Source organism: Danio rerio, chromosome 1 (assembly GCF_052040795.2).
Source record: "Danio rerio strain M-AB ecotype USA chromosome 1, GRCz13ab, whole genome shotgun sequence".
NCBI lineage: Eukaryota > Metazoa > Chordata > Actinopteri > Cypriniformes > Danionidae > Danio > Danio rerio.
In genome coordinates, this window is record NC_141021.1 from 21,709,428 (window position 1) to 21,736,358 (window position 26,931).

At 34.9% G+C, this 26,931-nt stretch overlaps 1 protein-coding gene across 2 annotated transcripts in view; it reads right to left on the minus strand.

Moving 5' to 3' along the window:
* The window catches only part of ndst3 (N-deacetylase/N-sulfotransferase (heparan glucosaminyl) 3), a 403,362-nt gene that overhangs the window by 93,617 nt on the left and 282,814 nt on the right, over positions 1–26,931 (minus strand). The gene's annotated exons all lie outside the window — the stretch shown is intronic.

Consider the following 26,931-nt stretch of genomic DNA (forward strand, 5'->3'; position numbering starts at 1 on the left):
GTAAACTGACAATCTATCTATCTATCTATCTATCTATCTATCTATCTATCTATCTATCTATCTATCTATCTATCTATCTATCTATCTATCTATCTATCTATCTATCTATCTATCTATCTATCTATCTCTCTCTCTCTCTGTCTATCTATCTATCTATCTATCTATCTATCTATCTATCTATCTATCTATCTATCTATCTATCTATCTATCTATCTATCTATCTATCTATCTATCTATCTATCTATCCCAAGCATCTATCTATTCCAAGCATCCATCCATCCATCCATCCATCCATCCATCCATCCATCCATCCATCCATCCATCCATCCATCCATCCATCCATCCATCCATCCATCCATCCATCCATCTATCTATCTATCTATCTATCTATCTATCTATCTATCTATCTATCTATCTATCTATCTATCTATCTATCTATTCCAAGAATCCATCCATCCATCCATCCATCCATCCATCCATCCATCCATCCATCATCTGTCTGTCTGTCTGTCTGTCTGTCTGTCTGTCTGTCTATCTATCTATCTATTCCAAGCATCCATCCATCAATCTATTCCATCCATTCATCCATCCATCCATCCATCCATCCATCCATCCATCCATCCATCCATCCATCCATCCATCCATCCATCCATCCATTATCTGTCTTTCCATCTATCTATCTATCTATCTATCTATCTATCTATCTATCTATCTATCTATCTATCTATCTATCTATCTATCTATCTATCTATCTATCTATCTATCTATCTATCTATCTATCTATCTATCTATCTATCTATCTATCTATCTATCTATCTATCTATTCCAAGCATCCATCCATCCATCCATCCATCCATCCATCCATCCATCCATCCATCCATCCATCCATCCATCCATCCATCCATCCATCCAGTTCATCTTCAGTCTCTGTTTAATGACATTCTAAAGTCATAAATGGCTCGTTTCCACTGAGTGGTAAAGTACGGTACAGTTTGGGTCGGTACGGTTCACCTTTATCAGGCTTGCGTTTTTACTACCAAGGGTACCCTTTTTGGTGGGCGTGGTGTATGACAAAAAAGTTTCAGTCGCATCATTCTCGCTCGAGGAAATTTCAACATTAAAGCGTTACAGGTCGCTCACATATCATATGAGAAGCACTTCTCACAAAACAGACACTTTACACACGTAAATACTTCTGTATTAATGTTTATTATTCACTTTTCTATAAACAAGATTTGATTATAACTGCAAATCAATGACAGTGCGAAATAGCCTACTGTAACGTCTGTAATTATATAAAATAAATAAATAAATTAACATATATAAACACAGGCGGATCATTCCGCTGTGGCGACCTCAGATTAATAAAGGGACTAAGCCGACAAGAAAATGAATGAATGAATATATGAACACATACAGCCCCTTACAGTCTCCGATATGTTACCAACTACAGAAGAATTATGTGCCCCTGTTTTCCCGGCTTCTCCTGTTTTTCCGCTCTCTTTTGTTTTCATTCTGGCTTGTTGCATAAGCGAATGACATATCTCTGTAAGCCAATAGCGTTCAGCTGCGCACCTAGCTCCGCCTTTTGGTACCCTTTCTTGTGTTTGTTACCCTTTCGAAAGGGTGCCGAAAAAGTGGTATGGTACGGTTCGGTACGCCTTTTGACAGTGCAAATGGCCATAAAAGTGTATCATACTAAACCGTACCGTACCATACCGTACCACTCAGTGGACACGGGCCAAAAGCTAAACGAGGTCTGCTTTTCAAAGGCAGACTGTGTGCATATGTGTGTACATGTGTGTTCAGGAACCAGGGGAACTGGGAAAGGCTCCACATGTAATATTTATTGGACATGAAATCATTGCTTATTCCTGAGGCCATGAAAAAGAGAGCATGTGCATATATATGCCTATTAAAATGCCCCAGTGTAAACTCAAAGCAGAACATATACTGCTTTTATGTTTGTTAATTAATTTTTATGAAACTATGCAGAATTTATTTTGGCATAAAATTGATATTCATACATGCATGTTAAATATTACAAATTTGGGCCATCAAATGCATATGAATAATTTAGGGTTGTGTGTGACATTCAGCTGTTTCATATTGAACCAAGAGTGGTCTCACTTAAAAAGGGGTAAATGGGGGCTCAGAAAAATCTTGAACTCTAAAAGGTATTTTTAGAATTAAATTTCAGTGAACTATAAAAACAAGATTACATGTAAAAATTATATTTGCATGTATATGAAGTTTGTTACTGTTAGCATTTTTAATCACTGTTTATTTATGTTATGTTCACTTTACTTTACACTTATTAATCCTAGTAATAGCACTAAATAGCTACACAAAAAAAAGTTCACTATGTTATGACCAAAGTAATACATTCATTCATTCATTTTCTTTTCGGCTTAGTTACTTTATTAATCTGGGGTAGCCACAGCGGAGTGAACTGTCAACTTATACAGCATATGTTTTATGCAGCGGATGCCCTTCCAGCTGCAACCCATCTCTGGGAAACATCTATACACTCTCATTAACACACATACAAACAATTTAGCTTACACAATTCACCTGGACCGCATGTCTTTGGACTGTGAGGGAAAACTGAGCACCCGGAGGAAACCTATGTGAACGCAGGGAGAACATGCAAACTCCACACAGAAACGTCAACTGACCGAGCCGAGGCTCGAACCAGCGACCATCTTGCTGTGAGGCCACAGCACTGCGTCGCCCAAAGTAAAACAAACAAGTATACATTTTTTTCTCTGGTGGCAAGGTTTGGTTAAGAGTCTAATATTCATTTAATTCAGTTTTTAAAAATAAACTATTTTTATCTGTTTATTTAATGCCCTTCGAAGCCATAAACGTTACTTTTTAAGCTATAAATGTAATGGTCTCTTCTGACTCCTGTTATACTACTTGACAAAATACTTGTTGCTGATCCCAGTTGTAAGACAACAGTTGCAACAAATAATAACTTGACTTCTAGTTTATTGTTTTGAAAAGTGGCAGAAGGTAAATTTTTCTGATGAATCATTTGTTAAACTGCACCTCAATCATCACAAATACTGCAGAAGACCTATTGGAACCCCCAAGGACTCAAGATTCTTATAGAAATCAGTCAAGTTTGGTAAAGAAAAAAAACATGGTTTGGGGTTATATTTAGTATGAGGGCTATGCAGAGTACATGGCAACATCAACAGCCTGAGGTATCAAGACATTTGTGCTGCCCATTACATTACAAACTACAGGAGAGAGCAAATTCTTCAGCAGGATAGCGCTCCTTCTCATACTTCAGCCTCCACAACAAAGTTCCTAAAAGAAAAGAAGGTCAATGTGCTCCAGCATTAGCCAGCCCAGTCACAAGACATGAACATTATTGTATCCAAAAAATCTTGATGAACTCTGAGAGTCCTGCAAAAACATTTTCTTTGCCATTCCAGATCATTTTTAATAGGTTATTTGAGTTATTGCAGAGTAGTATGGATGCAGTCATCCATGCTCATGGTCATGCACAATATTAATTTATTTTCCACTGCACCATGACTCTACATTCTATACTGTACATTATTTCTGTTAAGTGAAAAGTGACTTTTGTGACTTAAGTGACTTAAGTGACTTTTGTCTGAGCAAGTCAGACCTTACTGTCCTAATTAAAAAATATAAATCAAGGGAAGATGTTTTGTTTTGGTAAAGCATTATCTAGATTATTTCAAGTCAACTTTATTGTCAATCAAACCATGCAACATTACATTACACAGTAGACTGAAATTGCGTTTCTCCCATACTCCAATGTGCAATTTAAAAAAAAAAAAAAGTCTTCGCTGATGTCTAGCTTCCTGCCTCCGATGCTGAGACTACAGCTCTGCACAAGACGTTTGGCCAGCGGAGAAATTAAAATGGTCGTGCCCAACTGAGTCTGGTTTCTCTCAAGGTTTTTTTTCTTCACTCTCGCCAATTGGTGAAGTTTTTTTCCCCTCTCCGCTGTCGCCACTAGCTTGCATGGTTTGGGATCGGTAGAGCTAAGCATCAATGGATTTGCTGCTCAGTGTTAAAGCCCTCAACAGTGACTAATAAACCACACTGAACTGAGTTGAACTGAATTTAAACACTAAATATTGAACTACACTGTTTCAATTTACTATTACCTTTTATGTGAAGCTGCTTTGACACAATCTACATTGTAAAAGGGCTATACAAATAAAGGTGAATTGAATTGAAATGCCTTTACCTTGCAAATAAGCCACTTCTGATACCAAATGATCAATTAGAAGTCAAATTATTTTTTGTTGTTCCGAAAATTTGGATAGGCAACAAGACTTTTATCAGGTAGCGTATTGTCTTTGACACCTTTCGCTTAAAATGATAAAAGACTGATTTTATAAATACAACACACAATGATTCATGCAGGTCCTAACTTTCTAACACTGCAACATTTCACCCTGCACACGTTTGACACCATAATAAGGAGATAAAAGTGCAAAAGAAGTGCTATGTTTTATGACCCCAGATTAAAATCAGTGTTTAAAATAATGATAAATTAGGGTTCAGCGCTATGTAAAAAGTCTTGGAAAAGTACTTCTTAGGAAACACTTGCCTAACATGAAAAGCAGAAGAAATGGCAGCTGAACATTGTGGGCATGTTTACGTGTGCACTTGCTGATACATAAACATGTCAACAGCAACACACTAGCATTAAATGTACAATGCAGATTCTTCTTTGGGTAAAATCTGGATTAGAAAGGTTTAACCAGGATAAAGGAACAGAGAGGATGAGCATCTTCAATAAAAACTTTTTTAAAGAAGACAAATCTGGGCAAGGTCTAAAGCTGGTAGATGTACTGGTATAAAAAACAGCAGAGGGGGAAATAAGAGGGATACGAAGACAAAAATAAAGGTAAGGGAAGCAAGATTTGGCAAAAAGAAATAATCCCACACAAATGCCAAACATATTGTTGTCACAGCGACACTTTTTTCGGCACCACAGCTTTGTTTCCCCTGCTTCTTCTCACCCTCTTTCTGTCTCTCTTTCTCTACTCATTATTGTTTCCACTGGCATCTTATCAGAATAGCAAAACTGTTACCTACACAATTAAAGGGGATAGTTCATCCAAAACCTAATTTACTCATCCTTTACTTGTTAAATCTGTTCTATCTGAACTTTCTATCTTCTGGTAAACACAAAATAAAATATTTTTTAAAGAAAAACCCACAAGCAATGACTTCCATAGTATTGTTTTTTTTCTATTGAAGATGTTCAGCTTTCTTCAAAATATCGTCTTTACTTTTTGACAGAAGAAAGAAATAAAGGTTTGGAACCCCTAGTGCAGGGGTGTCCAAACTTGGGCCTGAAGGCACATTTTAGTTCAAGCCCCAATTAAACACACCTGAACCAGCTAATCAAGCTCTTTCTAGGTATACCAGAAACTTCCAGACAGGTGTGTTGAAGAAAGTTGGAGCTAAACTATGCAGGACACCGGCCCTCCAGGACCGAGTTTGGACATTCATGCCCTAGTGAATACATTTATTTATTTTTGAGTGAACTATTAAGCCAGTGCTGCATAAGCACATGCCCTCTAATTTTTTTTAGATAGATTTTGCAGTGTGTCTATTGAATCTACCAGCTTGCTGTAGCAACATTGTTTTTTAAATGACAATGATAATTTGTATAGACTTAGGGTTATCTTAAAAAGAACACTAATACTACAAATATCTACATTTACATTTTATATTTACAAGTAACTCAGTTTAAAAAGACATTTAAAGACTTTGCTAGAATAATTAAGCAAATCATTGAACAGCAGGTGTTTATTTTGTTGCCAATCAGAAAAAAAATGTTAAGGAGGCTAATAATATTGACCTTAAAATGACATAGCTAAAACTGCTTAAAATTTATTTTATTACAGCCAAACTAAAAGAAATAGGACTTTCTCCAGAAGAACAGAAACTACTGTGATTTTCCGTACTCTATTAAATCTCACTGTAAAAATGTATATAGTAATTTTACCTTCAACTGTAATTTTAAAGATAACCTCTCTTGTTTTCAAACTAGTGTGCTTCTTGTTATTTTTGATTTGAAGGAGTGAGAGTGTATACATATTTCAAATTACAATTCATTAGTATCTTTAATATGGCATAAAAACATTGTTCCTAATGTTTTGTTTATCAACAATTTCTTTCTTCTGTAAATCATGGACAGTAATAATGAATGATAGTTTTTATTAATAATTTTCTAAGAAAAAAAATCTAATGAAACAGAACATATTCTGATGTACATGGTTAAAAAAGTTACATTCAAGTCCACATAAAAAAGTTGCTAAAAATGAAATATTAAATGAAAAACAGGGCGTAGCTGTTTTTTTTTTTTTTCTAATGCGAGCTGATTGGATGTGGTAGAGGCATTCAGAAAGATCAGGAAAAGTGTTTGGAGAGAGTTATTACAACCAGAGTGGTTAAAAATGTAACCTCATATAAATTACTAAAATATACGTAATCTGACAGTTTAAATGAAAAAACAAAAACAGGAACTGCATCTTTAGATTTTAATGAAAGATTAGAAGGTCAAACTTTTTTTTTAGTAATGCCATGCACAGATGAATTGTTCACCACAAAAATAGCAAACAAAAATCAAACAAAATCACATGGTTAGATTTAATTTCACGGGGACTTTAAAAAATGTTATGGTAGGTTTTTTGTGTGTGGTTTTTTTTGATAAATTTTCTTAACCCTTGAGCACTGTTCAAATGCACTACCCTTTTGTTATGTTGAGAATGAAAGCATCTGCTGAATTAAACTGCTGTAAAACTGCATCAGATAAATATTATTTACAAATTTATTTGCATAAATCTATTAATCAACCTCAGTGCTGATCAAAACTACTAAATTGCTAAGAAATTGACATGATTTTAACTCTTTAATTGCTAAAGTCATAAACGATGTCACTGATTAGTTAAAAAACACACACACACAAAATAACATATTTTCAATATTAAAGTTACTGTAGACTGATTTTTTTATTTTATTGTTTTACCTTCGATCAAAATCTTGGACATGTAAACGATTAGTTTGGCTTTGAAGCATTGTTAGATTTAAAATTATTATCACTAATTTACTGAATGTGGCTGTTTTTGCCCCATTATAACCACATTTGATGGTGCATAAATCCAGTCTTTGTTTTTGTTTACACCATGTAGTTATGAGAGCTGAAATGCATATTTCAATTTGCTCAGACACATCAACACTCCACATTCACACTCTCACACACTCCCAGAACCACACAGACACACTTTAATTTGCTGTTATACTCCATAAAAAAAAAAAAAAAAAAAAAAAAAAAATATATATATATATATATATATATATATATATATATATATATATATATATATATATATATTTTTTTTTTTTTTTTTTTTTTTTTTTTTAATAAAAGAAAACCTTTTTTTAGAATTAATTTTTTTTTAGATAGGTTAACCCTATCTAAAGGGTTAATTGCAAAATTGCAAATTTTACCTCTTCCCAACAGGGAAAACCACCAACAATCAAAAATGCATGATGGTGTCATGGAAGTAATAATGGAAGTCAATGGGGCAAAAACAGCTACCAACAGTAATTTAGGGAGAAAAACAATAAAATTATTAAAAAGCAATAAAAGGCAATTAATTTAAAAAAAAAAAGAATATTGATCTGATGCGTTTTTACAGCTGTTTAATTCAGTGGATGTTTTCATCCCTAACATAACTAAAGGGTAGTGCATTTGCCCAGAGTGTACTGTTGGGTTTTTTAAAACTCAAAGCATTTTTTTTTCAAATTATGTGTCAAAATAAGACATTCCGCTAGCTAAAACAGAAAAAGTTTTAAGCATGAGAAAAAGGTGTAGCATGTCTGTACCCAATCTAAGTGATACATATAGCTTTTAGCTTGGCATGTAGCTTCCTAAACGCAGCTCATAATGTGTCAAGTGTGAGAGGACACACATGTGTGAGTGTGTTGTGTGTTGACGTGAGTATGCGGCTGAAAATGAAGACAGCTGCTTAGCAACCTCCGTAGCCTCCGTAACAGAAACACACATACACACACCAGCTCCATCTTACTCAGAGCAGAAATATCATTGGATCAATACTTTCTGAAAATAGGTCTGGTGTGTGAGTTTTTCTTTGGTTGGTCTGTATTTGACCTCCTGAAGCTCCGATTTAACATCGCACTGATGCTTCTGTTTCAATCTGCTCCAGAAGTGTCAGGTTCATGTGAATTTCAAAACACCAAAATCACTGCACACTGTCGATATTACGCAATACTCTTTTAATCTATTGTGCTGTTGGAATAGCGGAGCACACGCTGCACAATCAAGCGGGGATGAAGTCAACAAATTACAAAATCTCTGACCGAGTGGTTTTCATGACCAGCCAGAAACTGTTTACTTTCCGAAATACACAAGAAATTGCTGGTGAACTTGGGACTTGGCCAGAAATGCCGTCTAAGGAGCAGGTGGCTGACCAAGTTGGCATGTACACTTTTTTTTCAAGCCTTTATTGAGATAGCACTAATTAGACTGAACAGGAAAGAAGAGGGGGTTGAACTGGAATGGACCACAAGCTGGGGCAACATTTACTCACACATTTTTTCAGATTAAATCCAACTTAATGGCATATTAATAATAGCAAATTCTTGACATTAAATTTGACCAAGAATTTACCACAAATACTTTTTAAGTCTTTATTGTATTAAAAGTTAAAATCTTCGAATAGAAAGTTTTTTTTAACAATTTTTTTCTATTACAGGGCGTCAAAGTGACGCAGTGGGTAGCATGATCGCCTCACAGCAAAAAGGTTGCTGGTTCGAGCCTTGACTGGGTCGGTTGGCGTTTTTGAAGTTTGCATGTTCTCCCTGTGTTCGCGAGGGTTTCGTCACATGCGATTTAATTGAATTGGGTAAACTAAATTGTCTGTAATGTATGTGTGTGAGTGGGAGTGTGTGGGTCCCATTCTCAGTGATCAGTTGCCATTGGAAGGGCATCCGCTGTGTAAAACATATGCTGGATAAATTGGCGGTTCATTCCGCTCTGGTGGCCCCAGATTTATAAAGGAACTAAGCCGAAAAGAAAATGAATGAATGTTTCTATAACATACAAGAATTTACCACAATTTTTTTTTAAAGGTCTTTATTGTGTAAGAATGAAAACTATCATATGCACTTGTGTATTTGGCAAAACGTCTTATTCACCAAAAAGTTTCATATAGATTCCGAAGGGTCTGGTTATTGTGTGTGAACCTTAGGGGTTTTACGATGTGGTCACATGTTGATTGGTCAGTTTGTATGTCTCAGCATGTGGGCTTTGGTCACATGGTGAAGAAAGATACAAAATAAGTGGCAAACTTTGTTCTGCCCTCTTCTCCTGCTCTGTAAGATCTTCTCTGACTCTGATGCTATCAGGCTCTTTTTGAGGCATACTCACAGCTCTTTGTCTCTCTCTCTCTCTCTCTCCCTCGAACTGTCTCTTTCTTTCTCCGGTAACTGTATTTTACAGTTTTAATGTTCAATCTACATAAATTTGTAAAGTGTTAACTTAATCAATTTTTGTTGGGACAACATGGATTAATTGTGTGTAATATATATATGTATACAACAAATATATATATATATATATATATATATATATATATATATATATATATATATATATATATATATATATATATATATATATATATATATATATATATATATATATATAATGTATATTAGCATATAATATAAAACAAATGTTACTTCTCCAGCTTATTTTTACATGAATCCTTTTATCAGGTTAAGAAACTCCATCAAGGTAAATAAGAAAGACAAATATCATTAGACACAAGTCATTACCTTTCCCCAAAACTGTTACATTGGAGAGAAACTATGGAACAACAAATAATTTTGAGCTGCTAATGAGTGACAGATGGGACATTTGCAAATGTCTGACAAATCCTGCTTAGTTGAAGACTAATGTGGAAACACTACTGTCTATTGATGGTTGGTCACAAAACAAACTTGCGTTATGGGAGATGTAGTCTATAGTCAATACACGATATAAAGCAGAAAGGACTTTTATTATAATGTTGGTCTCACAACAAAAACAAAGCAACAAGTCACTCGCTCTAGATTACACAAGGGATGCTTTTCATTTCACACAAATTGAAGAAAAAGGAATTTCTCGAACTTCTCGAAATCTCAAACACATTGTGCATTGCGCATCATTTACTTTACTAAGTTTGCATCAACTTTGTATGTAATCTACTTGCACAAATACTTGTATAAATACAAAAAACTTAAATATGCAATTCCGTTCAATCTCTCGTGGACTATGTGAAAGGATATGGGGAACCAGATTTGGCATGCCAGCCTTGAGCTTGGCACATGAGCAGTTAATGTCTAATGAAGATATTTATTGATTCCATTAGTAATTCGGTAATGAAGTTCATTGTTATTTATATGCATGATCTATTGCATAACTACTTCATGTGATCCACTTAAAATGTAGGCTATATTCATTAAGTTGACTGTTGTGGACAGAGGTATCTTTAATATTTTTTGTCAGCAAAATTGAGCAAAAATAGACAATATTGTGTAGGGCTGGGTGATTAATCAAATTGAAACCACAAACCCACTTTAGCATAGCTGTGACCATCATCAGAAAAATGCGTTGTGATCTAAAGTAAATATCCTCCTAAAGCCAGAGGGCGCTCTCATGGAAACTCCAATCCTCACAAAGAAACCCAGTAAATCCCCATTGTGTTACATTATTTTATAATTTACTGCTTTTATTAACAATGTGAATAATAAAAGCACAACTATGGGATTGTCTCACAGAAGGATTTATTTCAAACAGTCGTGATTCATTGAGAAGTGATGTAACCCATTCAGAAGCGATGCAAGTCATTATCACTACGAATTAAATCAAATTCTATTTTAAATCCGATTTAATGGTAACTTATCAGTGAACTAACTATGAGTGAACTGCCTGTAGTAAACGCATGTGCTGGAGGTTTACTAGAACAGGCTTTACTGACAATTTTTGACAGCTTTTTGCCCCAACATCAAGAATTTAGTGCATTGATTGAATTTTAACATGGATGTTTTCCTATAACGAATTAATAAAATTTTCACCCTAAATTGACAACCCAGAAATACACTCACCGGCCTCTTTATTGGGTATACCGGTCCAACTGCTTTTTAACGCAAATTTCTAGTCATTCAATCACATGGCATTAACTCAATGCATTTAGGCATGCAGACATGGTCAAGATGATCTGCTGCAGTTCAAACTGAGCATCAGAATGGGGAAGAAAAGTGATTTAAGTGACTTTGAACGTGGCATGGTTGTTGGTGCCAGCCGGGCTGGTTTGAGCATTTCAGAAACAGCTGATTTACTGGGATTTTCATAAACAACTATCTCTAGGGTTTACAGTGAAAGGTCCAAAAAAGAGAAAATGTCTTGTTGATGCCAGAGGTCAGGAAAATGGCCAGACTGGTTCGAGCTGATAGAAAGACAACAGTAACTCAAATAACCATTCGTCAGAAACAAAGTATGCAGAAGAGCATCTCTGAATGCACCACACGCTGAACCTTGAGACAGATGGGCAACAGCAGCAGACGACCACACAGGGTGCCACTCCTGTCAGCTAAGAACAGGAAACTGAGGCTACAATTCACACAGGCTCAAAAAAATTGGACAATAGAAGATTGGATAAGCGTTGCTTGGTCTAATGGCGTCAACAACATGTAAGCATGAATCCATTCTCCCTTGTATGAATGGTTCAGACTGGTGGTGGTATTGTAACAATATGGGGGATATTGCATGACATATAACATATAACATGACAATGAGTTCACTGTCAAATGGCCTCCACAGTCATCGGATCTCAATCCAATAGAGCATCTTTGGGATGTGCAGCCAACAAATCTGCAGCAACTGTGTGATGCTATCATGTCAATGTGGACCAAAATCTCAAAGGAATATTTCCAGTACCTTATTGAATCTGTCACAAAGGATTAAGGCAGTTCTGAAGGCAAAAGGGGGCCCAATTCGATACTAGTAAGGTGTACCTAATAAAGTGGTCGGTGAGTGTTTGCAGTATATATGTTGGCTATTGATTTATTGTGAAAAAAAAATAATTTCTGTACTTTTTGCTTTGTCAACTAATTTATCCATTGTAGCTACATAGTTCTCACTAAAACATGTACTTAATGAACAAATACTGTAAAATGCGTAGAATAATCATAAACAAAATTGGTAAGTTGTGCATTTTAGCTAGTCTTATTCACAGGCAGTATGAACCACCCACAGTCTGATGCGTGTTGCACACAAAACTGGAAAGCACTTGCTCAATCTGGCAAGCTCTAATTTGACAACTTCCGAAAGAAAGAGCTCACATTTATATTTTTCCTTTTTTTTTTTACAATCAGCCCACAGGGAAACAGAGTCACGTAATAAAGTGCTGGCTGATACAACGAGCACTCGAGGGCAAATTTTGTGATGACTATGCAAACTTCATACTTATTTTGCACTACTCTTTTAAGTGTTTTCTGTATAACAGTTTCAAAGAATGGCAGCTGCTACAGTACCTTTCCATGTCAGACTTTATAGTTCAGTTAACAGTGGGCAGTTCTTGGTCAGCTGCAGCTGCACTGTGAACCACACTTTAGGATTTTTTAAAACCTGCTTTGAAGAATAAACTGGCATAACGATTCAAACTTACAATTAAAGAGACAGTTCACCTTAAAGTGAAAATTTTGCCAATATTTACTCACCATTTAATGCTTCACAACCAGTTGTTTTTCTTTTTTTCTGTTCAACACAGAAGAAGATATTTTGAAGAATGTTGGTAGCTGGCACCGACTGACTTCCATAGAATGTTTTCCTTACTATGCAAGTCAATGAGATTCTTTAAAATCAAATTGTGTTCAAGAGAAAAAAGAAACTCATAAAAACCACACGAAAGAGAATAAGTGATGAGGTAATTACTTTTGCATGAATTATCTCTTTAATTGCACTGTGATTCTTTAACACTGTATTTTAATTTCATGAAATGATTCTTATTCTATTATCCCTCATAAAAAAGTTAGAGTGTGCTATTTGTATACTTCTTATAAACTAAAATAAAAAAACATCCTTTTGTTCTAGTTTTATGTACGTCTCCTTTAAACAAAAAGATTAAGTGTACTATTATTATACCTCTTTTAAAAATTAATAATAATAATAAGAAAATACATAAAAAATAAAATTACATATTCTAAGTATCTTTGGCTTTTAGTTTTTTTTTTTGAATTATTTGAGTGAGTGGCCTATTAATTTATATATATATATATATATATATATATATATATATATATATATATATATATATATATATATATATATATATATATATATATATATATATTAAATACATATTGTATTTTTTTTTAGTATTTATATATATATATTAGGGCTGCTTGATTTTGGGAAAAATCATAATCATGATTATTTTGGTCATAATTGTAATCACTATTATTCAAAACGATTATCAGTTAAAGTCAAAATTATTAGCGCTCCTGAGAATTTTTTTAGAATAAATATTTCCCAAATCATGTTTAACAGAGCAAGGAATTTTCACCGTATTTCCTATAATATTTTTTTCTTCTGGAGAAAGGCTTATTTGTTTTTTTTTAATTTCGGCTAGAATAAAAGCAGTTTTAAATATTTTGGAACCCATTTTAAGGTCAATATTACTATCCCCCTTAAGCAATATATTTTTTGATTGTCTGCAGAAGAATCTACTGTTATACAATGACTTGCCTAATTACCCTAATTAAGTTTCTGAATCGCCCTTTAAATCTGAATGCTTGAATTTTGTATAAAAAATCATATTTCCATGAAACAGTTTTAAGTCCAGGTATTGCCAGCAATGGTTGGTGGTGATGTGTTTATTTGTGTTCAGTTGTATTGGTTAAATGCAAATCTCAAATTCTGAGCATCAGACACCACACTTGGTGACATCACAACTTTCTTTTCCATAAATGAATTATTTATTACAAGTTTGACAAAAGTAAACTACTAGTATACTCTTACAGTAAGTTTACTCACAAATGAATGCTTAATCGTAGACTACTTATGCAATTTAATTTGAAGTATACTTTTAAATACAAAATCTTGTGTCAATTTAAAGTAGTTCACATGCAAGTTCTACTACTAGTACATGTATACAGCAGGCTTACTACATGGCGTAATATTACCTAAGTATACTGTTATAAAATGAACTTACAGTACTTGTTTTTCGCAATGGATGACTGAAAAGATATTTTAGTGCATAAACTATTGCTGAACAGAATGGGATTTTAGTGTCTTAAGTGTAAAAATGGACCATAATTATTCTTTATTTGGTTTGAAATCAGGACACATTCTGATGTACAAGAGGGAAAAAGCTGTATGACACATTTATTGTTTTAATAACCCTTTCACATTTTAACCATTTTGTTTTCTAGGTTAGTAAATTAACTTTAATTTGCACTGTCTCTGCTATTTGTCTGCAATGGAAATGGGTAGCTGTTATGTTTTCCTCTGTATCCTCTAACCTATATTTGTGTGTGTAATAAAGAGAGAGAGAGAGAGAGAGAGAGAGAGAGGCTTCAGGAGTCACTTTGATTCTGATCTCTGTTTCTGGCTCAATGTGTGCAGGTACGTCTTTGATATTGTGATTCTATTCACTGTGATTCTGTCTTACAGTAGATGTTGAAGTCAGTGTGCAGCTGAAGAAGTGGCAGCTTTGTCTTTAATCCTCATCTATATGCTGCTTCAAAGCCAAGAATCATACTCACAACACACGCACACACACATACAAACACACACACACACACACACACACACACACACACACACACACACACACACACACACACACACACACACACACACACACACACACACACACACACACACACACACACACACAATGACCTGCTGTAAGTGCACTAGGCTACAATGCTTACTTGACAATAACATCTGAATATTTATGCATTTGTTTTGAATTGGCAAAAGAGAGATTTCGTAGCAAATTAGATTCAAAATAAGTAACACAGTATATCAAATGTGATCAAAAACCACTTCAAAATAATTCAACCATTCCATGGTTTTCCACAACTATGAGGATAATAATAAATCCTAAATCTTATTTAAACAACACAAATATATATAAAAAAAGGCAACTGAGACTTCAGTGAACAGATTAGAGTAATGAAGCAAACGATTCACTGAATCACGGAAATTAATTGTTTAATTCTTCTAAAAGAACAGAAAGCAAGTGTTGATCACAAACGCAACAGTAGATAAATGAAGATGAATCAATGAAACAATGAAGAGGCATCCATTACCTATAAATAAGCACTGAAATTTAGCAGGGTGGCTCAGTGGTTAGCACTGTTGCCTGACAGCATAAAAGGTCACTGGTTTAAATCCCGGCTGAGTCAGTTAGTATTTCTGTGTGGAGTTTACATATTCGTGTTCCCGTGGGTTTCCTCTGGGTGCTCCGCCACAGTCAAAAAAATGCGGTATAGGTGAATTGAATAAACTAAATTGACCAAAGTGTATGAGTGTGTGTGTGTGTGTGAAGTAATCAATCAAAGGCCATTATTTGTCACATTCACTTCCATGTAGTCACATACACTATCATGTAGTGAAATTGGACCCCCCCGACCATGCACAAACATCACATTTCAGGGGAAGACAGGCCAACAGGAGGTAGCATTTAGAAAAAAGAAGTAAGATACATTTCAGGAGAGAGAGGCGAAAAAACTCCTTCTCACCTTGCCCTTGAATTAGGGCAGTGTGTGATCAGGGAGAAAAAAGCCCCATATATATATAAATTTTTATCTCTCAGATTTTACTCGCGTCTGTTTTGGAAGACTTGTTGATAGTTAAATAAAAAACTAAATAACAATTTAAGCGATGGCGACGCAATAGGTAGTGCTGTCGCCTCACTGCAAGAAGGTCGCTGGTTCGAGCCTCGGCTGGGTCAGTTGGCGTTTCTGTGCGGAGTTTGCATGTTCTCCCTGCGTTCGCATGGGTTTCCTCTGGGTGCTCCGGTTTCCCCCACAGTCCAGAGACATGCGAAACAGGTGAATTAGGTAGGCTAAATTGTCTGTAGTTTATGAGTGTAAATGAGTGTGTATGGATGTTTCCCAGAGATGGGTTGCTGCTGGAAGGGCATCCGCTGCGTAAAACATATGCTGGATAAGTTGGCGGTTCATTCTGCTGTGGCAACCCCAGATTAATAAAGGGACTAAACCGAAAAGAAAATGAATGAATGAATGGATTAATTAATTAAAGCAACGACAATAAACTAACTGAATTGAAATGCATTTCCGAAATGTGTGTATGTGTTTCTGTCTCTGCATGATCATATCAATTTGCTTGCTAACTAGCTTATGCAAATTTGCGGGTTAAATAATGCATTAAAGTGACCAGCTGATTTTAAACTAATGCAAACAGACTGTGACATTAAACATTTAGATCAGACTTGCGTGTACTTTGTCACATTGTTTTAACCGGTTGAGTTAGTACTAATGTTGGTTTTCTCTCAGCCTTAAGGCAAAATGTTCTTTCTATAATAAGGCATTGTTATGCAAATTAATAAATTACTTTATTATGATATGAAAACAACTGTAGTGTACACTTTATATGTAGCTTTAGTGTCAGCCTTACACTGCATTTAAAGTGTTCTGTTTTGGCAATCATGCCCTAAATATCAGTAAATCTTTTAAACAGTAAAATTCAAACAAAGTAAGCAATGTAATTTACTGTATGGGACGATAACCATTTTCAAGGTTTACCGTGGTTTGGAAAAGTCAAGTTCTGCTGTTTGTTAGAGCAGGAATATCTCCAGCAGAAAAGGACCCTCCACACAAAAAGCTACTGTTCCAAAACATTTAAAATGTTTCTTATAATAAAATTAATTGTGTTTAATGGGAAAAAAGTTGTTGTTTTTTACAAAGACATTTTAAAAAGAACAGATTTTAAAGAAGTAATTAAAATAACTTGAATCTGTGATATCTCTAGTTAGTAGGACATAATGATGTCTGCAGAAATTGAAGCAGGACAATTTAGCAACAAATTAGCATATTACTATATAATTGTTATAGATTTATGAAGGACGGTGTGAAGTGGAAAAATAGATTACTGGCTGATTTGCCAACAAATGAATAAATAAAATGTAAAAACACAAACAGACCTGCATTTAACAGAGTTTCTGCAGGTTTCACAGAGTCAATTTAAGACATTAAAGAGTTTTTTTAAGACCATCATGAAATAAATTTCAGATTTATAGGACTAAACTAAAACAACTAAATCAATTTCTTGACCCATCAAAAAACTCATCAAAAAAAAAAAAAAAATGTAATTAATTATTTGTATCCACCTTTTTCAAATAATGTCAAAACAAGCAGACCCTATTTCTATACAGTTCACACTATTTTTTCAACATAAAAAACAAGAATTTGTTTGTCTTTTGTCCTCTTTAAAAAACTCAAAAGCAAAATGTATGCACAACATTGTTATAATATTAGTTATAAATAGGGATTTGCTAAAAGCTTTGTCTAATTGGTGATTCAACTGGTGATCAGTAGCTTTACATAAACAAGTGAGACCTAGGGTCCGTTCTTTGTACCTCGGTTAAATTATCTAAAAGATCCTAACAGATCCTGGATCTTTTAATCTTGATAACTGATCTCTGGCTAATTTGCTTCTTTAACAAGTTCACGAATAAGTTTAAAATGTCTGAATGAACAGATCTGAGATCGCTGCATGTGCTGTGAAAGACAGATCTATCGATCCTCAAAATCGTGATCAGTAAAGCAGCAATTGGCTGACGGCACATCAGCGTAATGACATCATCTGATTAATTTTCAATTATCCAAGTGAGTAAAATGACATAAAATTGGTAGTAAATGGTTTGTTGAATATGATACACAGTAACTTTCCACCTGTTGTGGGCTACAGGCTTCACACTTTCATGTGTCAAGAGTATTTAGCAATTTATTTAGTTTTACTTTTAGAGTGAATTTCTTAATTATTGTTGCCTAGGCCTATTCAAGTGTCTTAGTCAATGTAACCTAAGGAATAACTGGCTGTTTAAAATAATTTTGCATCAAAAAAGCATTTTAATAATGGTAAAGGTGTCTGCAACTTTGTCGCCTCACAGCAAGAAGGTCGCTGGGTCGCTGGTTTGAACCTTGGCTCAGTTGGCGTTGCTGTGTGGAGTTTGCATGTTCTCCCTGCCTTCGCGTGGGTTTCCTCCGGGTGCTCTGGTTTCCCCCACAGTCCAAAGACATGCGGTACAGGTGAATTGGGTAGGCTAAATTGTCCGTAGTGTATGAGTGTGTGTGTGTGTGTGTGAGTGTTTGTATGGATGTTTCCCAGAGATGGGTTGCGGCTGGAAGGGCATCCACTGCGTAAAAACTTGCTGGATAAGTTGGCGGTTCATTCCGCTGTGGCGACCCCGGAATAATAAAGGGACTAAGCCCACAAGAAAATGAATAAATTAATGTCTGCAACTTTTGCGAAGCCTCAAATCACCATCATATTAGCTGTCAAAACATGTTCATGACTGTCAAATATATTGGAAAGTCGAATATTGTTCATGAATATTGTTCATTATCATACACAAATTGTACTAAAGCTGGTACATTAAAATAGTACGCTGTGTATCTATACATAGACCTCCTTAGGGGCCTTCCCAAAAAGACAGTCAGACAGTTGCAGCTCATCCAAAACGCTGCGGCCAGAATTCTGACCAGAACCTGGAAATCAGAGCACATCATGCCTGTCTTCATGTCTTTACACTGGCTCCCAGTTACAATTTGAATAGATTTTAAAGTATTATTACCTGTCTATAAATCACTAAATGAGGCCATGAGGACCTCGATAAATTACAGATATGCTCACTGAATACAGACCTAACAGATCACTCAGATCTTTAGGATCAAGTAAACTAGAAATTCCAAGAGTTCAGTCAAAGCAAGGTGAATCAGCTTTCAGCTACTACGCCCCTCGCTGCTGGAATCAGCTTCCAGAAATGATCTGATGTGCTCCAACATTAGGCACATTCAAATCAAGACTGAAAACACATCTGTTTAGCTGTGCCTTTACTGAATGAGCACTATTATGTCTTTCTTTTCTTTTTTATTATTTTATAACCTATTTTAACACATTTTTATCTGTTTTATCTGTTTTTTTTATCATTTTTATGATTTGTTTTTATTTTCTTATACTTGTCTATTTTGTTCCTGTTTATGTAAAACACTTTGAATTGCCACTGTGTATGAAATGTGCTATATAAATAAACTTGCCTTGCTTTGCCTTGTCTCGCCTATAAATTCCATATTAATAAATGTTCTCTTTGAAGGAGAACCACCCCGTGACAGTCTTTGCACTTTTATTTCGGAGAGCAGATTGCATAAGTTTTAAACTTTTAAATCTGTTGCTATATGACAACAACTCCCGGATGAGTTTTGAAGAACGAAATGATCCTGCATCGTGTCAAGTTGTCAATAACCATATCCAGCTATTTGAGTAATCCACATACAACGAATGGACCCCTGTTTAAAATGATTTGACACAAACAAGACAATGTTTCTGGGGTTTTTCAAGGCCTAAACTTTCTAAGACCTTGCAGACACCCTGATTTAGGTCCAAAAAAGTTAATTTAAATTGTCAGACATTTAAACAGTATATAGTGTAATTCAATTAAATTAAGCCGAAATTAATAAAATAACATTAAAATATATTTATTAAATGTATTCAAATATTTACATATTAAAAAGTAAATTTGTCAAAAAGAACAGCAAAATCCCTTCAAATATTATTGCCATATATGCCGCAAGAAGGGGCGAATTTAACCAATAAGCAAGACAAGTGGCCGCTTAGAGCCCGAGGAAATCTAGGGGCCCCCAAATAATTACATAGAAGTATACATACCACCTATAAATTAAATATAATGTCATTTTCTATCATATTTTGTATGATGAGAGCGTAAAAAATTACAAGTTTAATGTTTATTATATTATGCGCAAATGTATTCCCCCCTCAATCATGGAGAAGTCCAGCAGTCAAATTAGGTATGCCTAAGGTGGCCCATGTGGAAAATGGAAAATTTGGCCCAAATGGCGGAGGACAAATGCGAGCCACAGTTGGCGAAAAAAGTGGCATAGTCATTTAAGGGTAATCTAGTTCTAAACCCAAACTGGCTCACATGTATAGGTGCAAATGTGGCCCAGTTATCTTAGGACATATGTGGGCCACTTTTAGCAAATATTCAGCACAGTAAGCTCTGGCTAATGTGACCGTTAGCCTACAGTGGCCCAGAGAAGATATGGAAATTGTGGCCTGGTCATCTTAAATCATATGTGGGCCATTTTTGGTGAATATTCGGCACAGTAAGCTCTGGCTAATGTGGATTTGAGCCTATAGTGGCCCAGAGAAGATATGGCAAAGGCAAATGTGGCACAGTTATCTTAAAGCATAAGTGGACCACTTTTGGCAAATATTCTGCACAGTAAGCTCAAGCCTATAGTAGCCCAGATGGGATTTGGCAAATGTGGGTGAGTATCTCTGGCTAAAGATGGTATGAGCTTAAAGTAAGTGATGTAAGATGTGGCAAATATATTGCACTGCAATCCTAAAATATATGAGAGATCACTTTATAGATAAATTACAGTGATCAATTGATAATTATAGGGGTCAAACATAGCTCTTTGACATTGCAGATATGGGTAGTAATGTAGCTAATTTGTGGCCCAGATCTGGCAAACAGGAGCCGACGACCCTAGAGCCATTATTCCAATCACTATGTGGTTCTGATGTAAATGTCTGGTGTGGGCCAGATCTGGGCCAGAATAAAAGTAACCTGTGGCCCATTGGGTCAATTCTGGTTCATCTTATTGGAATTCTGGCTGATATGTGGTATTGCTATGGCTTAATTTTGGCCCAGATCTGGCTAACAGGAGTGGACTGCCCAAGTGCCATCATTCCATGTAATATGTGGGCCGGATCTAGGTGTCTGGTGTGGGCCGGATTTGAGCCACATGAATTTTACTAGCTGGAGAGTGATTGAGTGATATAAGAGAGAGAAAAAAAACAGCAAAATCAATTTAAAATAAATTGAAGTGCAAAAGGTGCAGTTTAGAACTTATAACTTTGCTTGGGGCCCCCAAATCCCTAAATCCGCCCCTCGCCCCAAGTGCACATAAAGAAAATCATCAGTACTCCATAAACACAGCAGTTAAGCTAGGTAGGCTCAGTATTATATGTGCTGTCATGCTTTTATAAACTATTTTAAACACAACCATTCTAAAGTAAAATTGCTCGCACAGACACACAGTGCCGAAACATCCTGTTACAAAACCACTAACACAAGGTCACTTTAACTGCAATTTCAGCAGAATCCCTGCTTGGGGAATCCACACACATATACACACACACTTGTAAAGTGAGGGTAAATCCCATTTGTGTTTGTGAGTGTGCAAGTGTGCATGGAGTCATTTATCACTGGTGTCCCCTGTTTTTTCAGTGTGCCCCATGGGCTGATGGGAGATATGGCAACCAGTCACTAAGAGTGACATTGTAATCTACAACACCTACATCTAGAGCACACGGGGTTCCTTTCGCTCTCACTCTCGCTCCTGTTTTGTCTTTCTCATCTTTACAATCTCAACAAATACATGACTTGAGCCTATTCAAAAAGTCAGAAAGTAACTGCTGCGTGAATGGAGAGCAATTATTATTTTTTTATTCACCACTGGCTCTCATCTGGTTAGGTTTTTTCAAGTTTAACAGGATGTTGTTGTTTTTTGAGGATGATGATGTTGGTTATTTTCCACCAATCCATTTTTACCTATGTGCATCAAAATATAATGAAAATGATCTCTTCTGTTTATGAAGTTATTAGTCTGAGGTTGCGAACACATTAGCGTCATCAAAGATGTAGGAGACTTTTAATTTTTTTTTAGTTTAACATTAAAAATATTTTTAGCTGAAACTATTACAAGACAATAGCCACCGGCGCTTTAAGAGTCAAAAAACAAATCATAATATATACCAGTGGATCTTGATCTTGACCAGTGATGGGGAAGAAGTAATATATTACAATTTAAGTAAATAATGTGCTTTTTAGTTTGTTTTTAAGGAAAGGACCACATGCTATGATTTTTTTTCTTTGTTTTTTAAAGAGTAAGAGTACATCATATTATATGTATAGGTCACACTTTGTTCTGATGGTCTGTTTGTTACATTGCATCTAATGTACATGCCAACTAATTCTCATTAGATTATAAGTTGGCTGTTATGTTGGGGTTAGGGTTAGTGTAAGTTGCCATGTACTTGCAAAGTTTCTTATAGTCAGTTAAATGTCTGTTGAAGGAGCAGTATTAACATATTACGCACGCTGATACTCAAATGGACTATCAAAATTAAATGTTACCCATTTATATTACATAGTATATTACATTTTACCTAAAACGCTTAATGCATCGTGGTCTTACAGTCTGTGCAAAAACTGAACACTGTTTACAACATTGAATGGCACCTATGATAAAAATCAAGCTGTCTGGACAAAACTGTCTGTATGTATTTTTTAAAAAGGATGCAAATCCCAGTCATTTAAGGTTTACCACAACATGACGTAGGAGTGCGGTTTTCCCTGTCCACCAATTTAATTAACATATACACATATCAACAGAATATTTTTTTGCAAATAAACTAGGATTAAAATATTTGTTCCAACTCTCTGTGATTTTTGTAAGTTTAAACTTTTATAAGTTTAAAACGTTTTTAAAACAGCATGTTTGTAATAAAGACAGTAACACTGCTATAATCACCACAGCCGCTTGGTGTCAGTAAACGCTAACGTGTGTGCGTGTTTACTGCAAACGGCATTTGTGTGTCTCATCATTTCAGAAAGGCTTGAACAAACTCCAACACAAACACATCGGTAACACTTTATTTTGATGGTCCATTTGAGTATTACTGTCTGCTTGATATCTGTTGATATGTTCCTTCAACAGACATTTAAATGACTATAACTTACACTAACCCCAACCTAACAGTCTACTTATAATCTATTGAGAGCTAGTTGGCATGTAGATGCAATGGAACTTAAATTCAACAAATGGACAATTAAAATAAAGTGTTACCAATACATCAAATAAACTTGGTATTTTTGACTAATTAGCTGTTTTTCAGCCTCATCCGTGTCTCTATCACTGACTGCTGTTTATTTGATACAACGCAGAAGAAGCAAACACGCACATGGGAATGGTGGGTGGGGAGAGCAGCTCATTTTGATTTAAAGCCACAGGCTACAAAAACAGCTAAACCATTTTCAGACAACGAAATGGGCAGATTCAGGAGGCTATAACAGATGACCTGATGGGTATTTTGAGCAGAAACTTTACAGACACATTCTGGAGTCACCAAAGGCTAATCTTACATCTTGTAAAATGGGTAAAAAAGGTAACCTTTAGTATTCAAAAGAAGTCTTCATCCCAAGCAGAATTCTTAATTGTCCAGATTCCATGCAATGTACTTAATTTCATCCTTGAAAATTTGCAGAACAATGGTAAATGTGGCCACACTTTACCACTGTGTTCTTATACGATTTGCTGCATTTTATTTTTGACATTTAGTATCGCTTCAACCCTCCTGACTTTATCCCAACAGACTTTATGTCCCATTTTTAAGTCGCGACCCACCAGTTGAGCAGCACTGGTTTTCCATTGATTAGCCGTTATCTGCCATTTCATTCCACTGGCTTAGCATCGGCCTTTCCTCACACACGCACAGACACACACACACCTGTTCTGGATTCTGACAGCCTGCTCTAAACAGTCAGAGGCTTCTCTATAACCAGCAGTAACAGTGGCTAAAAACAATGGCTGGTGGATCAAAGCCTTCCCACTTCTCTCCCCCTTCACTACACGCCTTGTTTTTCCCCAGAATCCTCCGGGAATTTTCCGCTGACATTTCCAGCCATGCTCCAAAGTGACTAGCTCTAATTCTCTCCCCGAGCACCCCCTCTAGAACCTCCATCTTAACGCTGGCTCATTTGCCAGGTCTAAATTAGCTCAGACCAATTGGGAAGAATTTGACGGCGCACATTCTTAGCTAACAACATCTGGGGAGGTGTCACGTGCTTCGCCACTAACCTTTTTCAAGGCACATTAGATTTGGAAATTAAATGTGTACTCACATAGGTAGGTATAATGGTATTACACTTTTTAAAAAGCCTGTTTGTTTGAAACCAAGGGAAGGTTGACAAGGAAATGAGCCATAAGGAGCCATCATAAAAAAGTTAAATCATTTCCAGCATGTGCCCAGTGGGTTCAATATTTTAAAATTATTTTAGACTTGTGATAAAGATGTGTAAAATGTTACAGCATGGTTTATAATCGCCTTTTTGAAATTTTCATGAATATACCACAGAATATACTTACACCTTACTGGTAGTTATCTCAATAATTCAGTATATCGTGATACCGATCTTGCACCAATATTTATTAATCATTTATTAATTTAAATAATTATTAATCTGTTAATTTGTCCATTGAACATTGAACATAAGGCTTCATTTGTTATTCTCAGTTATTTGAACCAAAATCAATTTAATGTAATGGAGCAATTCCAGCATACAGAATGAATATGACATTTGCAGAAAAAACTCTAAACATAAATTCAAACAGAAAGTATACATTATAAAGTAACATTATATTGAAACATCTGTTTATACTTTCCAAAACAACTAACCACAGAGTTATGGGAGCAGACAAATATGTAATATGTCAATCTGTAAACATATTTTAAATTTTAAATGAGGAAAATAAACATGTGATGAAAAAAATTAACAAGTTTACCATATACATATACTTTGTATAAATTCTGTGAATTAAACTGCACAACCTAAGAAAAATATAGCTAATCAAAAGTATTAGAGTTGGCTCACTATAGAACAAAAATGAAAAAAAAAAATTTTATTTTATTTGACATTTTTTGCATTTACGAGGAAAAAGATCTGTTATGGATGTGACACCTCTCTGTTATAGATGTGACATGTGAATTTAATGTTTTTGTGTCTTTAGTAAATCAAATGTAATTGTTTGAAAACATTAACAGAGACATTTTTGAGTATTATTAAAGCACCATAAAATAATTGCTTACACAAAAAATGCAGAAACGGTTTCGATATTTTGGCCAAAACTTAATTTTTTCATGGCAAGGTTAACATTTGCATGGAATTGCTTAAAGACAATTACAATGCTATATAATTTCTTAGTAAATTCCTTATAACACATTAAAATCAGTCGTAATCATTTTATTAAAGGCAGTTAATAACTAATACATTTAAACTGTTTTTTTAATTTTATAATATGACTATTTCTCACTTAATTTAAACTTATTTAACTTGCAAAAACTACTAACTTTTACTAATACTAATGTTTACTAATGAGACTATATTATTTTTGTTTAAAACATTTATTTACTCTTAACATGTACAGTTGGAAGTCAGAATTATTAGCCACCCTGAATTATTAGTCCCCTGTTTATTTTTTCCCCAATTTCTGCTTAATTGAGAGAAGATTTTTTCAATACATTTCTAAACATAATAGTTTAAATAACTCATTTCTAATAACTGATTTTTTTTTATTTTTGCCATGATGACAGTAAATAATATTTGACTAGATATTTTTCAATACACTTCTTAACTGCTTAAATTGACATTTAAAGGCTTAACTAGGTTAACTAGGCAGGTTAGGTTAATTAGGCAAGTTATTGTATAATGATGGTTTGTTCTGTAAACTATCAACAAAATATATAGCTTGAAGGGGCTAATAATTTAGACTTTTTTTTAATTAAAAACTTTATTCTTAACGAAAATAAAACAACTAAGAAGAAAAAATGTTATCAGACATACTGTGAAAATTTCCTTGCTCAGTTAAACATCATTTAGGGAAAAAGTAAAGAAAGTTCAAAGGGGGCTAATAATTCTCACTTCAATTGTATATACAATAAAGCAATACACTACACAATAGTTTTTGGTTATTATACATGTTAAGGTATGCTTTTTTTGCAGCTTAGGTCAATATCATAATAATACTGTATATTGCGATAACAGTTTCAGCAATTAGTCACAACAAGAAAATACCGGGCAAAGGCCTATTCATCAAAGATGTTTTTAAAAAGATTTTTTTAAATTTGTCCTTATATATATTATCCCGAAGTCTGGTATTGTTGTATTGGTTGTTGTGTACTCACGTAAGCAATAGTGTAGACTGAAAACAATATATGCAAGCAATTTTCTATGAATCTTAGCAATACTTGCATAGAAAATAGTACTATTTTTTTTCTTATTTTATTATTTATAAAAAATAAAATAGTGAGTCCTACAAAAAAAGTGATTTGGAATGAAATAAGAACAATTAATTTATTATTGAACCATTCTGTTAAAAATTTGAGTCTCTTTTATTGGTGTATCAATTTCTAATTATTTCTTAATGCATGTATTAATTAATATCTACTCATGTGCATGCACTTGAATCTGAAAGCTCTGAAAGTCATGAAGTCGTCTTACAATAGAGTGTGAGCGGCCCTTCAATCTGCTGAACAGCCTTAGAGAGGGGCCAAACGTGGGAACGAGATTATGAATGAGTGTGTGAAAGAGAGAATGAACACCATTTTACTGCTCTTGTCCCACTAAATAGCCTCTTTATACTGACTGAGGCCAACTCAAACACCCACTCCAATTCAGTGGCACACACACACAACATCCCCTTTTTGTCCACACAAAAACATTCGCGCTTAGTACATCAGACGTGAACACCTGCGACGGGGAACTCAGACTAAACATCAACCAAAAATCTAAAAACCAT